Source organism: Eptatretus burgeri, chromosome 11 (genome assembly GCF_056783735.1).
Source record: "Eptatretus burgeri isolate ZD-2024b chromosome 11, Ebu_testis_v1, whole genome shotgun sequence".
NCBI classification, from domain to species: domain Eukaryota; kingdom Metazoa; phylum Chordata; class Myxini; order Myxiniformes; family Myxinidae; genus Eptatretus; species Eptatretus burgeri.
The window spans coordinates 74732816-74752201 of record NC_140971.1 but is presented as its reverse complement, the minus strand read 5'-3'; the positions used below and the strand labels follow the sequence as shown (position 1 = coordinate 74752201).

At 42.7% G+C, this 19386-nt stretch overlaps 1 protein-coding gene and 1 pseudogene across 3 annotated transcripts in view; both read left to right on the top strand.

Moving 5' to 3' along the window:
• Positions 1-19386, top strand: part of KIDINS220 (kinase D interacting substrate 220) — a 199163-nt gene that overhangs the window by 123748 nt on the left and 56029 nt on the right. For all 3 annotated transcript variants that reach the window (XM_085847019.1, XM_085847018.1, XM_085847017.1), the window contains 2 exons: positions 5417-5567; positions 14780-14973. The gene's annotated coding sequence lies outside the window, so the exon portion shown is untranslated. The remainder of the gene's footprint in view (positions 1-5416; positions 5568-14779; positions 14974-19386) is intronic.
• LOC147017399 (signal recognition particle RNA) lies at positions 10164-10304 on the top strand (annotated as a pseudogene).

Below are 19386 nucleotides of genomic sequence, written 5' to 3'. Positions count from 1 at the left end.
TTGGTGGTTGATGTTACAGATCTGACGGTGTCTTTCGTGGTGTCGGCGAGTTTGTGTTGTCACCCTGAACCAATTAGAAATTCCTGCCTAATTGATTGTGGGGAAAGCAACGGCAAACCACCCAGCGTAACCTTTGCCACGAAATTGCTTCGGCAGCACCAGCGCTCTGTAAAGAGTATTGATGATGATGATGAGGATAATGATGATGAAGACTCATGGAGGAGATTGAACTAATTCACTTGCAGGTGAAGGACATTGAAGGACAATATACATTTTCATGAATTTCAAGACATTAGCAGACATCAATTTACTTTTGTCGGAATTACAAGGACATCAGTAGACAATTGACATCAATCTGATCCCAATATCATGAGCTAAGTGCTCAAAGTAGAACATTACACAGTCCCACCCGACCTATTGTATGAACTCGATGTTGCAGCAGAACTTCCTCGATTCGAACAAGTGGGAGAATGTGCATCAAGAATGTTCAGCCACGGCATGAGTCCGTCGAAGCTGGAGTTACCGAGTACACAGTTATCCACCAAAGATGGGGGAAACAAACAACTTCTTGCCAGCTGGATAGATCTCAAGAACGTATACATATCCGAATTGGGGGGAGTCGACTGTATATATTTGAAGACAAGGAAAGCATGACTGGCAGGAGATCCACACGTTTGCAGGTGACGCGGCCTTCTCTTCTTTTGCTAAACATCCCTGATCTATTTGGCCTGGCTAAGAATTTAAGAACGTGTTCTTGTTTTAAATTTGGCTGTGCCCTTGCATTCTTCTTGAGGAATTGGCTCATCACACATGGACACAGGTGAGAACGAGAACGGCACTCGGTCGAGTGCATACCTCCGCCAGGCTGAGCAGTATACGTGTTGTATTCCACTGATAGGCCGGATCTGAACGTGGACCTGAACCAAAATCGAATCCGCTTGTTCTTGTTACCTACCCAACTCATCCATCAAATTTTGTCAAAACTCATCCACAACGGTTTGAAATGTCGTTCGATATATAATTTTTGGCCCCATCTCTCAATTATAAAGAATCACTTCAAAAATTCTAGTATCCAGATCTTCACCAAAATCTAATGAATTCGTCATTGTCACACACCCAATCTTATCCACCAAGTTTTGTCCAAATCCGTCAACAACTTTTTGAGATATCCTGCTCACAGCCTGGCAGACAGATAAACGGACAAACAAGGGTCAAAACGTAACCTGCGTCCACCTTCGGTGATGAAGGTGATGAGATGGACAGAAATAACAGCAACATGCATGTGCTACAGACCTCAGGTGTATCTGGCTTCGAAAGAGGCTGAGATGGGCAAACAACTCGTCGGTAAAAAAAAATAATTTGGGGGTAGTGGTTGATTATTAAGACAATCACATCCTCGGTCGACACAGCATGAAAGACATCACAGCAAAAAATTTCTATTCAAGGGAAATACTGCCGAAGGAGAGACATAGGCATGAATCAGGACTGTACCGGACAGAGAGACAGACAGACAGACAGCATTGCAGCACTTAATAAACATATTCACTTATGTAACAGGGCATCAAATTCTGGAAGAAATGATGCTTGCCAGCCTTCCTCTCTCTTTTCTGCAAATCTAATGATGCACGACCAGGACTCCTCCTGTATTGTTTTAACCCTACAGGTCACACTACAGGTCCAGTGTTCATTTGGGCAATCTGTTTGGAGAATTAATTTGGATCTTCTTTATCTTCTATCTTCCTTCTGCAAAGCCACTTTTTAATCCAAGCCTTTTGCTTCACTGCAATGAATCGTTCCAAGACTTAATGTTATGGTCATTTATTGTGTCTACTTGGTTCATCATGATTTTGAAGACATGGCATACAGCAGATGTTTATCCACCGCAATGTTTAAACCTCGACACATTGAAAGTCTGGAATTAAATTTAATGTGCTGGACCTGATCCATTGGACCTTTTTTGAGGGGATATGAGCTGGGGAGAGTGTTTTGACGTTTGAAAAGGAAGGAAGGAAAGGAGGTTCGGAGATGAATGTCTGCCAGTAACCCTCTTCTTATTAAACTCCCAAAATCCAGGCTCACTGGTCACACTCGCGCACACTCTCGTGGGCAGCATTGAGGCTGCTGGTTGAATCACTTCTTCGGGATGTGACGATGCCGCTGATGCAGTGCTCTTATTACCAGTACACTGGTGCTCATTTCACCGACCTCAGAAGGATGACAGGCTGAGTCAACCCCACCTGGTATTAATTCAGCGGGTGACGGGGCTCAAACTTAAGACCCTAAGATCCCAAACCAGCCACCCAAACTGCTAAGCCAATGCCAGGCTTGGCTCACTGCTCACCTCTACCAATTTACTCCTCTTTTCTAACGCCTTTGGAACCAACTTTCCCAGTCTGTTCAGTCCCATTCTTCCCTCCAGGGCTTCAAGATCGCTGTTCACCACTATTAGGTAACACCACATCCATCCTCATCGTCTCTTCCACCCCAAATGACCCCATTCCCCTCTCCCCCTCACCTCTTTTAGTTTGTTAGTTGTGGGTTGGTTTGTTCCTTTTCTGTTTCACCCCCGCTTTCCCCCTTCCTCTTCCTGCTGTGTTTGATTCAGTTTGTGTACAGCTTGTTCATCCCCATTTGTCCTTCTCCCCCTCCCAATGAACTCATTTGTACTCTGCTGTTGGTGTTTCCCCCTTTCCATTTTGTTCCATTCCATTCTGCTTGAGGTCTTCCACGAGCCTCGATCATGAATGCAAAAATGGGGTTAAAATGGAAGAGTGGTTTGAAAATTCCATCCTTTTTGCAAAGTAATATATAGATTAATACTACGATTAGCTCCTCTGCTTCCACCAATTATACTACAACGATTGGAATTATATTATGAGAACAATAATGAAGAAAAAGCTCTCTAAATATTCCTCAGTCTTCTCGAGTCGATGCTGTAATGTATCGTTGTGGTTATGGAAAAGGATGACCCCAGGAGTTGCATCCAACACTTCTTTAGTTTGATATTTAATGAATAAGTGTGCTTCGTCGGGTCCCGTCCCTTCATAACAGGGGACGGCGAAGATGCGTTATGTGGGGTTAGCAGGCTCTTCCCCCCCTGTGTAATTTCCATCTTTCCATCCATCAATCCCACCTCCAATCAATCTTTCCATCCATCCATCCATCTCAATTCCTCTCCCTTTCGCTTCCGATCCTCTATTCCCCATGCTTCCCTAAAAGCCTTCACCCTTTACCTCTCAAAACCCGAACTGGTTAAAGAACCTTATTTCATTGAAATCCATTACCATCCCTTCCATCCTCAAACCCATTCAAATTACCCCTCTTCCCCATCCTTCCTCCCAACCCCCACACCTTCAACACAGAACGAATGAGGCACACAATGCAACAACCTACGCATCACACACAGTACAACCATATTACAAAACAATCCCCGTGCTACAACGAACCGTCGCTGCAGTGCCACTGCCATTGATTCTTCGAGAAGCTCTCCGCTGTAACACTACTGTGGTCGACCTCTGGGAAAGCTGGTGAGTGAGAGCCAATGAGGACACCTCGTGTGGGGTTAGCAAGCATTTTGCAACCCTTGCTTCCTGGAGCCACACCTTGCATGGAGGCAGGCAGTGCTCAGATGAACTTTGCTCCCTCGAGGCCACACCTGGCTCCATGAGAGATAAAAGGCGAGCCACCAGAGCTGTTTGCGGCTGCAGATGTGAATACTGGGGACCCGTTTGTGAAGTAAGCTGCTTGCCTTTTCGTACTGAGAGATTGCCTGCCGGGTCAAGCTATGCTGGGTTGAGACGAGCTGTGTTGGGACAAGAAGAGCATGGTGCGAGGTCTGAGAATGGACGACACTGAGGTCCTTGGTGTGCAGCAGTAGCTCCATCCTGACTTACACGATCTTTTCTTTCTTTCTCGAAGAACCCTTAATTTGTCTGCTTGAGATGCACAAAGAGTTATCAACGTTCCAAAAGAGCTATCAACGATTGACTTTCGTCCCAGCTGGGTGAGGCACGAACTCGCACCTCACACCTTTTCCTCTTAGCTTACGCTACATACCCTGCACCTCTCCTCGCACATCACAACCACACCATCTCTTTCCTTCCCTTCCCTCCACTTTGTGATCAACGCAAGCCTGCCTGCTTGCTTAGGGTGAGCTGGAGGCCGCACCTAAGCCTCGTACTGCCTCTGTCTTCTTGTTTTTCTCCCTATTTTTCCCGGATGATTGTGGCACACCTGTCTTGTGTCCCAGAGTAAGTACGATTGTTCAAGGGGCTTTTGTGTGCGAAGGGATAATTGCTTTCTTTGTGACATTGCATCATTTCTGTACATATGTTATTGTTGCCTGGAATTACATGCCTAGTTTGGTAAACTGCTTCAAACCTGCTCAGTTGTCTCTTTTCCTTCATTGGTTCAGCATAGCGTATACGTAATAAATAGCCAGGAAGATGTGCCACACCAATTCGCTGTCTCAGATTTTTTCGCTTTTTTTACTAATTCACTCTCCGAGACAAACACCCCAACTACAGTTTCACTCGGCTGTACATGGTAAGTAGACAGGTGAGACATTGAGAGTGCAATCCCCAGTTGAGGTAACTCGGTTACCAGGTAAGGTAATGCAATTCTGGGTGTGAGGACCCTGCTTGAGCTAGTTATCCCAACCAGCATCCGCGGTTGCTTAGCAACTCATCGGGTCACAGAGTTATCCGTGGTTTGTGGCTTCGGGGCGGAGGTTGAGTCACAGGTCCGAGCAACCTCCTCATGAATGACCTACTCATGAACCCCACACTCACACCAGAAACCCGTAACGGTCTGTTTAAACCTTAAGGTATGAAGTCAGGTGGTACATTACAGTCAGTATGGTATGGAGTGAGGTGGTACATGGTACAGCGTGGTCCATGTATCCATTGAGACCATACTCTGTACAGAGTGTTGGTGCTGCCAGAGCAGTCTCTTGAGCTTTTGGGCATAATTCTGGGTGGGTTACCACTCCGATACACGATACTCAAGTGGCTCAGTCATCCCAGAAAGCTGGTAATCATTTTGCCAACCTCAGAAGGATGAAAGGCTGAGTCAACCCCACCTGGTATTAATTCAACAGAAAGCAGGCTTTGAACTCATGACCCTAGGATCCCAATCGCACCACCCTATTCATTAAGCCAACACCAGGCATGTACATGGTGGTACATTACACTATTACAGTGGGGTATGAAGTGAGTATTTCAAATTTAAATCCCTTCCTGTATTAGCCAGTCAGTGCATCTTTGAGAGAAGTGTGAAGCAACACACCTCAAATTCTGGTGAATCAGTCTTATGTAACTCAGAGGACACACGTTAATTTCTGGTGTAACATTGGCTTAACCACATCGTTGTGGTTTAGGGTGGTTGGTATTCAGTCCCTCTTTGTAGATTGCTGCAGGTCATTCGAGGGAGGATGTAAAACAGACATTTGAGGAAAAAAAAAAAAAGGGTTCGTATAATGATGTTACCTGAAAGCATTGCCCTCACCTGGAGGCAACCAGGAACGTGTGATTTGCATCAAACTCATCGAGCAATTCTCTCCATATCAGGTAAGCTCCTGCAAAATGACACATGGCATTAAATAGAAATTGCTTTTTTGCCTATATTTACGGTTGTTGCTTTCGGTCTGCAATGTAAGCTCTAATTTAACCATCAAACATCCATGGAGCCAACAACATTGGACAAATTAAACCCTCACCTTAAGTTTAAAATGTTATTGACGGTCATCAATTTTGTTACAACTTTCAGCTCTAACCCCCCAGTGTCGAGTAGAAATTCCACCTGAACTCACTGTTAACCCTAGCTGAGCTAAAGAAGATGAACAGGCCGAGATAAGAAATTTTCAATAGGCGTGCCTTTACTGTTAGTTTCCACAGTGGTGTCAGAAGTCGAGTCAAAGTGAATGTAAACAGAGCAGGGTGACTTGGAACTAGTTCGGCAGGATTTTTTTTAATGTCGAAGTTACACAATGGATTTATTAATAAACTTCCTCGCTGCTAAAAAGAAAATGAAGATAATTGATTAATTTGGACGAATGTTGCAGTATATTTGTCCCTAAAGAACACAAAGCTTGGATTTACGATACTTTTCATGATACTTCAAGGTTTCTCATCGATGTCAAAGTTTCCATGATATTTTTAGATTCATATCGATGAGTAATTTCGTTTTTAAAATACAATCATATTGCTTTACTTGATTAAGCATGAGGATTGTTCAGTTCTCAGAACGATATGTTCCCCTTAGTCCAAGAAAGGCAAACTATTAATTTTTCAATATCGAAGTGCGGTACATACTTAATTGGTAAGAAACAAATATTTGCTTGCTTGCTATAAGTAGGTATACAGTCCTGTGCTCATATAATGTAAAATATAAAAGTAAGTATTTCTTGGACTATTATACAGTGACATGCTAAAGTATTGACTCCCCTCCAAAGTTTTCACATTTTGATGCGATCTGAGCTTATTTAATGATGTTTTCAAATCAAATTTCATATATAGCGTCTTCATAAACTACTCCAACATGATAAAGCCAAAAAAAAAAATGCAGATAAAAATGTCAATAAAATGTGAATAATTTAGATCAACAGAGAAAATCAGATGATTCTCGGTTGTATAAGTTTAAAAACCATTTGCCTAATTAACCCTAAATCACTTGAGGAGCAAATTATTTATTTCAGGCCAGGTCAGGTATGGGAGCAGCACGTCGCTGCGTCCACTTTCCGATGGTACTCCAGGGGCTTTCATCTGGCCATCCTGCAGGCAAATGCCTGGCTCATACCCATCTCCTTTAGATGCTGATCAACCTGCTACAACCACGAGGCACGTAGTCTGCCCCTTGGCCTCCTCCACTCACGAGGTTCCCTCGCTGAGAGAATCTGGTGAGCAGGATCAGCATCAGGAAAACGAGACACATGTCCATACAGCCACAGCTGACACTCACGTATGATTTAGGCAACAAATCTCATTTGAGTCTCTCTCAGCAACCGCTCGTTGGACACAAAGTCCGACCAGCGATCGTCAAGGATTCTCCGAAGAGACCTGGTACTGAAGGAGTTGAATCTCCATCTCAGAACCCTGGTGAGAGTCAGTCACATGTCTGTAGAGCAATACTGGAAGCATCAAGGACCTGAAGACTCGGACTTTTGTCCTCCTGCTCAGGTACCGACAGCCCCACACTCCACGATCCAGTGAATCCATGATTCCCCAGGCCCGGCCCAGACATCTATTGACCTGGAGCTCACAGCCAGCAGAGACATGAATATCACTGCCAAGGTAAGTGAATCTCTCCGTCACCTCAACATCCTCACCACAAACAGGAATATTCAAGATAGCGGCATCCAAGATGTCATTGAAAGCCTGCATCTTATTTTTGACCAAGGAAACCCATGCTCCCAGCGGCTCCGACTCCTCATTCAGCACCTGGAGGGCTCCAAAAAGGATATCCAGAGTCTCCACAAAGACGGCCGCATCTACGAAATCAATGTCAGAGATCTTGACATTCCAAAATGATGCACCACAGCTTGATCTCTCTGACATCCTCCCCAGAATCTAGCCCATCCAAGCGCTGAAAAGTGTAGGGGCCAGTACACACCTCTGCCGAACTGCAGTTTTGAAAGATTTCACCTGTATGTAATCAGTGGTTTAACTTGAAAGTTAAGCTCCCCCACTAATCTAGAGAGTTTTAAGGTGCAACTCACTTGGTCTACCAACAACACAAACATGAAGGCCATTGAGCTTTCTCAAGAAGTCACACATAAAGTGGTGGAGAAGCACCGTTCAGGAGAGGGTTATAAAATTTCATATTCGCTCATTATCAATTTGAGTACAGGGAAATCACACATAAAGTAGTTGAGAAGCACCATCCAGGAGAGGGTTATAAAATTTCATATTCGCTCATTGTCAATTTGAGTACAGGGAAATCACATATAAAGTGGTGGAGAAGCACCGTCCAGGAGAGGGTTATAAGATTTCATATTCGCTCATTATCAATTTGAGTACAGGGAAATCACACATAAAGTGGTGGAGAAGCACCGTTCAGGAGAGGGTTATAAAATTTCATATTCGCTCATTATCAATTTGAGTACAGGGAAATCACATATAAAGTGGTGGAGAAGCACCGTTCAGGAGAGGGTTATAAAATTTCATATTCGCTCATTATCAATTTGAGTACGGGAAAATCACACATAAAGTGGTGGAGAAGCACCGTCCAGGAGAGGGTTATAAAATTTCATATTCGCTCATTATCAATTTGAGTACAGGGAAATCGCACATAAAGTGGTTGAGAAGCACCGTCCAGGAGAGGGTTATAAGATTTCATATTCGCTCATTATCAATTTGAGTACAGGGAAAATCCATCATTAAGAAGTGGAAGACGTATCATACACCCAGACTCTCCCCATATTAGGTCGCTCAACCAACCTCAGCAGCCGGGCAAGCAGGGAACCGATTCAGGATGTCACTGTTAATCCAACAATCACTTTGAAAGACATGCAAGGACCTATGTCCGAGATGGGGATCAGTTTTCATCAATCAACAATATCCCATTCCCTTCACAAAGCTGGCCTCTGTACATGTGGCAAGAAAGAAGCCATTACTGAAAAAATATTAATCTAAAAGTTGTTATGGAGTTTTCAAAAAAGCACCTTAATGATACTGCAGGCATGTGGAGAAAAATTTTGTAGTCAGACGAGACAAAAATTTAACTATTTGATCTAAAATTCAAAGATTTACGCCCAGCGCAAGCCTAACACTGCACATCACCAGTCAACACCATCTCTACTGTCAAGCATGATGGTGGTAGCAGCATCATGTTGTGGGGCTGCTTTTTCATCAGCAAGGACTGGTAAACATGTCAGGATAGAAGGGACAATGGACGGTACAAAGTACAGGAGAATCCTTAATGAAAACCTGCTCGATTAGCCATGAATCTGCTCGAGTCAGCCATGAATCTGAAACTGGGTAGGAGATTCACATTTCAGCAGGACAATGATCTGAAGCACAAAGCTAAAGCCACACTGGAGTGGCTGAATAAAAGAAAAATGTTCTTGAGTGGCCCAGTCAAAGTCCTTGCATGAACCCAATTGAACATTTATGGCGAGACTTGAAGGTTGCAGTCCATCGACGATCTTCATCAAACTTGGCAGAACGAAAGAAATTTTCATGTGAAGAATGGGAAAAGATTTCACCATCTCACTGCGTTTGCTGCAAAACATTTCTTCCACCAAGTACTGACCTCAGGGGCTGAATACTTTTACAACCAGTGAATTTTGATTTGTACATGTTTTTTTTTGCAGGTATTCCTGACACGTAACCTCCTCTAACTATAATAGTGTTTAGTTTGATCTCTCCAGTTATGAATAAAAATGTTCATTTGGAGAAATTGTTTCTGCATAATTAGTAACTCATTTAAATGTGGCATTATTGAGGAGGGGGGGGGGGTGGTGAATACTTTTGTGGACCACTGTAAATATCTCATTCTGTGAACTTATTAGATGCCCCTTGTACACAATGAATCTTCCATAGATATGTTTTTATGCTTTAGTGTGACATCACAGTGAATAATGTCGTGTGGTTGGAGCTTCCGCCAGTCTGGTAGGTTGGCGGTTCAGTTCTAACCCTGGATGAGAGAGTTTAACACGGTACGTGCTGCTTCGCCGCTTGATGCTCAACATTTATTTGATCGAGTACAGAGAAACCCCACCCAAAGAACGATTCCATCATCCTAAAATACACAAGTTGGTGTCTGTCTGTCTGTCTGAACGTGTGATGCATTCGGTTGTTAATTATCCAATTCCAATCAAAAACTTCACAGGAGAACTAAGGATCACACGATGGTGATTGTCACGACTTAATTTGCCACCTTCCCTAAGGGGGTTTTCTGCTGTGGGCGAAATCCGTGTTAAAGTGTATAAATAGCTTATTGTGGCATTTTGTGGGGCACTCCTGCCAGAAGTAAAATGATTATAAACCTACAACCACTTATGATTACCTTTTTAAACAGTCACTACTGCTGTTTAACACTAAACTGAAAGGGAGGAAACACGACGTTCTTGAGGCGTTGTGTAATTATCGTGTCCGCCACAGACTAACGGACCCGATCCGAATCTACTGTTATTTATATACCCCAGAGAGGAGAATAACATGGCCACCGGGTGTAGTGGCGTGCGCCTGTAATCCGGCTACTCGGAGGTTTGGGTTGGAGGATCGCTTGAGGACGGGAGCTCTGCGCTGGGCCACGCTATGAGAGGGTGTAGGGCAGCCTGGAATCATGGCGAAACCCAATCCTTATCCCTGTGTCGTAAGAGGCGACCAGGGTTGCGTCAGGAAGGGCATCCGGCGTAAAACCTGTGCCAAATCAGTATGCGGATCATAACGGATGATCCGCTGTGGCGACCCCCTAACGGGAGCAGCCGAAAGAAGAAGGAGAATAACATAGCCCTTCCTGTTGCTCCCATAGGGAGCGGGTGTACTACTAAATGAAATAGGACACTTTGGAAAAAAAATGGAGTCTAAAAACACATTTACTGGTGCTTCTAATGTCCGTCACTCTGTGTATGGCTACCGTTTAGGTCTTCGGTGTAAGCTCTAATTTAACCATCAAACGTCAAAGAACCAACTTTGATAAATTAACCATTCACCGTAAGTTAATAATGTTGTTGAAGTCATTGTTGTTGTTACTATTTTCAGCATGCTGGTCCATGAGTTGGGAGCGGTTAACCCTCTCGAGCCCATGAAATGTTCTGGGTGAACAAAAAAAAAACCCTGGGGCTCTAGAGGGTTAAAGACTATTTTTGTACAGAACCTTTAGACCAACCCTGGCGAAATTACACAACCTGAGATATTTGGGGGGTACTGGGGTGGGGATAGGGCACAGGCGTGATTGGCCAAATGGTCTTGGGAATTGTGCATACACCAGAAGAGACGGTCCAACAAGAGCAGGAGATATATAAAGATAGCCACAAATAGCTAATTGCCGATATTTCAATTTCTGTCTCAAACCACATTCGATTTATCTACACTTAGCGATACCATGCAGTTACCTTAATGTCTTGCATTTTGATTTGAATGTTTTGGTTAAGGGGGAACCGAAATGCAAAATTTTTTTTGGGGGAAAACCACTGAAAATCATTAATCACTGTAATTTGAAGGGAAAAAAAAATTGAATTTTTTTTTGTCAATCACAAAGTACCGAAAAAGTCCTAGTGTCGATTTTTGCCAGTGACGTCACATCTAGAACCCACCTTGATCCAAATGGCGGCTTACATCGAGAAACGGTGTATTTAGAGCTTGGACTCAGATACCAATTCCACCGTCACGAGTACATCTGAAGGTTCTCGGTATGTTTAAAGTGATCAGTGAAATTTTGAAGAAACTATTGGAGACAAAATTAGTGACGGAAACGCTTTCGGGGGAATTTTGGAGACGTACAGTTTTGAGCCTTATGTGAGTGATTCAGACGAAGATGATGACAATGGAAGTGCTAGTTTAGATGAAAATGCCAGTCACATGTTCACTCCAGATTGGTAGGTTTTGTTTTTCCGTTCAATTGACAATTTATAAACGATTTTGTATTCATTGATAAATCAGTTATAATACTCTACGGAAATACGGCAAGTACACGACACGAACATGACCTGGCATGGACATGCCATGGCACAACACAGCACGGACACCACCCAGGCACAGCTCGGACACAGCAGCCAAAATGGGCGACGAATGCTTTGTTCCACCATCGCAGGTTGAACAGGTGTCTTGTATGTTACGGGATTGTCCGATTTCATACTTTCCCATGACGTCATTTGTGTCTGTGGTCATGCTATGACGTGTCATGTCCATGCTGTTGTGCTGTCATGCTGTGCCGTGTCGTGTTTTGTGTTCTGTCGTGCCGTGTCGATGTCCTGCCTCACTGGAGGGGAGGGCTGTATTGATAGGGAGAGGGAGGGGGGTGGTTGTGGGTGTTGTGATTATTGTGTAAGATGGTGGAAGGGGGGTATGCAGTGGTGGTGGTCATTGTGGGGGTGATGGTTGATGGGGGATTGTGGAGGTGAAACAGGAGGACCCTGAAAGTTTCAGCATCCTCGGTCAAATCCTTTCAGAGGGGTAGACAATCATACATACATACATACATACATACATACATACATACATACATACAGTACATGCTTTCTCTCCATTATAAATAGATGGTTCATTTGATTTGTAGAAATTTGTGTTGAGAAGATCATTATTTTCAGGTGCTCTTGTGGTAAGTGCCAGGCAATGGCAACAGGTGCTTGATCCACCTCTCAAATGACCCACGTACATGCGCTGGGAGCTCGGTAAAGATCGTGTTCCAGTTTTGAGCGACGGCTGTTTCTTCCGCTTAATCGTGGGGATGGCATCGTCTCTCAATCGTGAAAGATAACCACAAGATCGAGCCATCTCTGTTGTTTCATAACATGCTCTGTAAAATGTGTTCCGAGTGGAAGAGCGAATATTTTGTAGGCCCGATCCACACTCGGCACACTCGGGTGTTTCGGATAAACCTCGTTCAATTACTGGCAAACATAGGGAGCATGAAACCATCTCGATTTGTATTACTGTACAACCAACCACCAAGGATGCATCCATCGACTTGGCAGATTTGTGGAAAATAAAAAAATTTATTCGCTTTCAGTTCATCATTCCACGATGAAACCCGGAGACGGTACAAAAATGGTGCTCAACTTCTGGACGTGACGTCACGTCAAGGCTATTTCGACTCTTAATCTCAAAATTACTTACTTTATAAATCGGAAAAAGACACATCTTATCTATTTATTCGGGTATCAAGGGATAGATTAGCATCGAGGTTGTCTGAGCGTTTGGGTTCCCCTTTAAGTTTAAAATGTAAGAAAACACCATTTCATATAATAATTATTGCATTGATGAAGAGCTGTTAACTTCAACAGAATTGTAATTTTTTTCCCCACAAATATATTTAGCAACAAATTTTAAACTGTGAAATAAATGGTGGGTTAACAGTGCAGGAATTCCTTAGTCCTGTTCATACCACACCGTGGTTATTGCAGGAATTCCTGAGTCCTGTTCATACCACACCGTGGTTATTGCAGGAATTCCTTAGTCCTGTTCATACCACACTGTGGTTATTGCAGGGAGAGCTCCAATCAGGTGAATTTAACAAGCTACGTCATGTGACGATGATCCTCACCTGAACAGAGCAATCCTGAGATTGATTTGCAAATCACGTGTTCCACACTATCTGCGTATATATCTGCCCACGACTCACGTCAGCACACTCAATAAATTGGCTGCCCATGTGGTCCAAGTCTGTTGAGGAATGGCTAGGCATCATTTAACACCAAATGAGTTTGTTCATGCCGCAGGAATGGCTCAAGGGACGATGACTCAGACTGCTGTTGCTTCCCAGTACAATGTTCACCACGTACCGTCAGACCAGACAGATCACAGAGGGATCTCGTTCAGGTTGTTCAAGAGTTGCAGCTCCTCATGAGGATCGTTATCTTGTCACCATTGCTAGAATTAACTGCCTTTCAACAGCATTATCTCTCCAGAATGACCTGAAATGTGCAATCCACCATCAAGTTTTGACAACAGATTGGAACAAGCTTCAATGGCAATGTTATGAGGTCCAGACAGCCACTGATCCACATCCCTATAACAAAAAGCCATAAACAGAAGCGTATGCAATGGGTGACATGACATCACAAATAAAATGCAGGGTCAACCATTGGCCCTGTGTTATTTTCATCGAAGTCTCCAGATTGTGCTGAAACTTCAACCAGATACTCTTGAGAGTCTGGAGACGATGTGGGGAGAAACTTGCTAAAGGTTTCACTAATCACCATGATCAGTTTTCTGGGTACAGGCTGTTGGTGTCGGCTGGCATTCAAGTTGGACGATCAATTGATCTTGTCATTCGGAGGGGTGCTATGATTGGTGTCACAAACAAGGATGAGTTCATGTTTTGCCTGTAGTCATTCCTCCAGCTCAACAGCAAACGCCCAAACGACCATCCACAGTGCGCACATGTTGTCAACACTGCACTTCAGGACTACATAACTCTCATGGACTGGATTACATTAATTAAATTTGATTTAACATGCATTGGACATCCTAGGAAGACATATTTTTGCTCACTGAGTCCTCCCACAGTTTCTTGATCATCTGGAAGTGGTCAAAGTAAAATAATCCTGCAACAACCCATAGCAAGAGCTGGATCATCATATTTGGTTGATGACAAGACGTGTATGAGCTTGTGTTCTGGTCAATGGTGGTCACACACATTACAAAATCCATTTGTGATGCCATGTTGCCAATTGCACACACTTCTGTTGATGGCTTTGTGTTATAGGGATGGATCAGTGGACTTCTGGACCTCACACCACTGCCAATGAGTCTTGTTCTGATCTGGGATGAAATTTGATGGTTGATTGCTCATCGCAGGTCATTCTGGGGAGATCATGGAGTCGAACAGCAGAGTCGTTGCTAATTTGTATGCTGATTTCATCAAGCCATGTTTTCACATCACAACTTAACTTTGGCTTCCAATGACACCATGTTTGTTTATGGAGTGAACAGATCAATGTGCAGGTTTCTTCAACAAGAAAATGAACATGTTCGAAAAATAATACAAACCTCAAAATGTTTGTTCTTTAACTTGGAGTGAGGAATATATTTTTAAAATCTGGGTGAGAAAAACTAAAGTTCGCGAAGAACCCAAATGGGTAAAGTTACAGAACTGCTTTTGACATGTTTTTCAGTGTTGTCATCATGAGAAAATGAACAATCGACAACTAAAGCAAGCAAGTCGTTGTTCAGGTCGTGCTTCAGAACTGGTTGCACCACATAACAAAGAAATGTTCCACCTTGTCGACTATGGCAGCAGCACAAGAGTGAAACACTCTGCTCTCTGAGCAAACATGCCTTTACATACCAGTCATCATCTCCTCATTTAGTGAGTATGCTTGCTTTAAGTGTAGCAGACGAGTAGCGTTCAAAATGTTATCAAAACGAGATACTCGCATGAGTTCAAGCAACGCCAACTTTTATATTTCTCACAATACCAGCATATGTGTATACATATGTATATATGTATTTATATGTATATATGTATTTATATGTATATATGTATTTATATGTATACATGTATATATGTATATTGTATGTATTTATATGTATGTATATATATATATATATATATATATATATATATATATATGTATTTATATGTGTATGGATATGTATACATAGAAATATATGTGTGTGTGTGTGTGTGTGTGTGTGTGTGTGTGTGTGTGTATGCCTCAGTAGAGGGCATACGCACACACACACACGGTGGTTATGGATATATATATATATATATATATATATATATATATATATATATATATATATATATATATATATATATATATATATATCCAAGCCTGGTGTTGGCTTAGTGGTTAGGGTGGCGGCTTGGGATCCAAGCGTCCTGAGTTCAAGTCCCGTTGGCTGCTGAATTAACACCAGGGGGTTGACTCAGCCTGTCATCCTTCTGAGGTCGGCGAAATGAGTGCCAGTGTACTGGTCCCGGTGTATGCCCCGGTTAGAATAGGTGTACCATATCCCTGTGTGTCGTAAGAGGTGACCAGGGTTGGCGTCTGGAAGGGCATCCAGCCATAAAACATTGCCTCAAGAAAAAGCCAAACCCCTGCACAGCAGGGAAAAATGGCTGTAAAAACGGTCATTATATATATATATATATATATATATATATATATATATATATATATATATATATATATATATATATATATTTTATCCCTGTGTCGTAAGAGGCGACCAGGGTTGCGTCAGGAAGGGCATCCGGTGTAAAACATGTGCCGAATCACTATGCGGATCATACGGATGATCCGCTGTGGCGGCCCCTAACGGGAGCAGCCGAAAGAAGAAGAATATATGTATATGTATATATATATATGTATGTATATATATATATATATGTATGTATATGTATGTATGTATATATATATATATATATATATATATATATATATATATATATATATATATATATATATATATATATATATATATATATATGTACCGGGCGTAGTGGCGTGCGCGTGTAATCTGGCTACTCAGAGGCTTGGGTTGGAGGATCGCTTGAGGACGGGAGCTCTGCACTGGGCTGCTCTATGAGAGGGTGTAGGGAAGCCCGGAATCATGGCGAAACCCAATCCTTAGCCCTGTGTCGTAAGAGGCGACCAGGGTTGCGTCAGAAAGGGCATCTGGCGTAAATCCTATGCCAAATCAGTATGCGGATCATAACGGATGACCCCTAACGGGAGCAGCCGAAAGAAGAAGAAGATATATATGCAGATATATATACTGAAACGCAAAAGAAACTTACCACCTTTTAAACCTTCAAATGTCAACAATAACACTGCGTGTAGTAAATGTGTGAACTTATTTGTGGACAATAGTGTTCTCACTGTCAGACAAAACGGTCACGGATGGTCACTTGAACCTTCAATGGTGACTTCATAGCACAGCTGTTGAACTGCCATTTTGACTGTCAGTGATTAGCCAAGGGGTACGGGATGATTTTAATGAGCTGCACGTAATGTCTTGATATTGGCTTTAAAAAGGCCAGTGCAAAATGGGCATTTCAATCAACATGCCACGATTGTCAAGGGATCAACGGCAGTGTGCCTTGGGCATACTGCAAGGCGGATTGAGCTACCGTGAGGTGGCACATCGCCTTGGCTGTTCACACCAGACGATATCGGCCCTGGTGGACAGAGACACCCTCCACAACTCTGCAGATGACAGACCTCGATCAGGGAGGCCAAGAGTCACCACTGCAAGGCAGGACAGGCAGATGGTCCTAAGTCAGATGGCTTCAGACATTGAGGACCGAGTGGGACAGAATCCAGCAGCAATCCATCCACAGACTGGTAGGCAGTATGTGCCGACGATGCACTGCCTGTATCAAAAAAAATGGTGGCCACACACGCTATTGAAAGGGGACTGATATTGCACCCTGTGCTGTTCTGTACTGTAGAACAAACTTATGAGATGGTGTATCTTGGTCAAAAACTTGACACGTCATCAATAAAATGCCAAAGTTTCAATTAGCAATTGTTGGTTTGTTTTATTTTGAACTTTTACAATTTTATTACATTTCAAACAAGTGGTAAGTTTCTTTTGCGTTTCAGTATATATGTATATATGTATATATATGTATATATATATATATATATATATATATATATATATATATATATATATATATATATATATATATATATATATATATATATATATATATATATATATACTGGTGTTGTATGCTTACACATTGTAAGTAATAACAAACCGTGCTTGCCCATTATCTCAGGTCCCTCTCCTGCATTTGTGTTTTCATTGATTTAATTTCATTTTTTTAAATCATAATATAATGGGTGTAAGTCTGGAACTTCTAACACACTTTTCTCTGAACATATTCTGTTCATACTCCGAAATTTTCACCTTTTGTGTTCCATGTATTTACGCAGGTGATAGCAGATTCGAAAATCGAATATAGATGGCATTTTCAAAGAGGGAATCGATGACGTCACAATCATCATTGCATTCAATGCAAACTAACGGCAGGGTCCCAGACGACGTGCTTTACTTAACTAAGTCCATGAGTTCAGGATGTTTGTTCAACTCAGCATTTATGACATTTCTCCTGCCATGTTGTTAATCTGTTGATGGAGGTACTATAGAAACGATGAATATGTCAAATCATTCGTGTTACTCATCCTGCACTATGTCTCAAGGCCAACAATCTAGAGAGCGATCGGTCTCAAACGCTACCATGGGCACCCAGACACGCCACCAATATGAACTGAGCTGTTGAATGCGACGCAAAACATCCAAAGAAACTACCGTAACCGAGTATTGTGCTCCGTCCTGTCCCCCATACCCGTCGTAGACGGGTATCTGCGAGTTAATATAATTAAATTTTTATTTACAGATGCTTTCTGATGGTTCTGTGATTTTTTTCCTGGTGTGTTGGCTTCGATTTCCTTCGACACGCCAAATTACCATGCTTCCCCATTGTTTTGGGTCGCTCACATGCACTTTTTTTCCATTTATGTTTTTTTCCATTTATTTATATTTTCATTTACGGATGCTTTTCGATGGTTCTGTGAATTTTCCCAATGTATCGGCTTCGATTTCCATCGGCACGCCAACTTTCAGCTTTCTACATCCTCCAGAAGGTACCGATTTTTAATATCAGTCAGTCTGGAACGGCCACTCAGTGGAGTGCGTACCTCCGCCACACAATGCCTGATGCAGTACAACATACGAGGTGCAATACATTTTTGAAATATCATGCTATACATCGCTTTGATCTCATCTCTCAACAGTGAAGAATCACTTTATGAATTAAAAAATTCTTGTCTCCATATCTGGATTCGGATCGTCACCAAAATCGAATAAATTCGTCCTTGTCACACACCCAACCTGTCCACAAAGTTTCATCAGAATCCGTCAACAACTTTTTGAGACATCGTGCTATATATCAGTTTTAGTCCTATCACTGAATGGTAAAAAATTATCAGATCCGCACTCGGATCATCAGCAAAATTGAATCAATTGGTCCCTGTCATATACCCAATGTGTTCACCAAGTTTTATCTGAATCCGTCCACAACTTTTTGAGATATCCTGCACACAAATAAACTGTTGCGGTTCTATGAAACAATCATTCCTCAAGGCAAATGCACACAACATATGGCAGTCCCCAAGCAGTTATTTCATGTCTTTCATTTTAGTTAGCCCTTCCCTCATGTCTTGTGAGTATTTGGGACAAGATGCATTGCAAGGGCTCTGTTAGGTCTTTAGTTCTATTCTCTATTCCTTTATTTATTTTATTTACTTCACGCACATGACCTCTCCTTCAAGCAAGCATGCACGCCACAGACCACATGTTAACAAAGAGCCTCATTTGCTTATACCACTAAGACGTCATTCAAACCACGTGCAATCCCGCAATGGCCAATTCATTTCAACCTTCTCCTTCCTCGAACGACAATGCTACAACCTTCATATGACCAACATAACACCTCGCTACCCCACCTCTCCTTGGTCTCCCTACCCGCTCACTCCCCCACCCCTCTCCCCGGTCTCCCTACCCGCTCACTCCCCCACCCCTCTCCCCCCCCTGTTTTTCTCCCACTCCCCCTTTTGTATACCTGTCATCCAGACGGTGGTTATCTCCGGACTTGTCCAGACGGACTATCCCCTTACACTGCCATACCTTGCCCTCCCCTCACACCACCTTCCCTCGACGTATCTGGACAGTGGTTATGCCCAGATGGTGGTTATCTCCG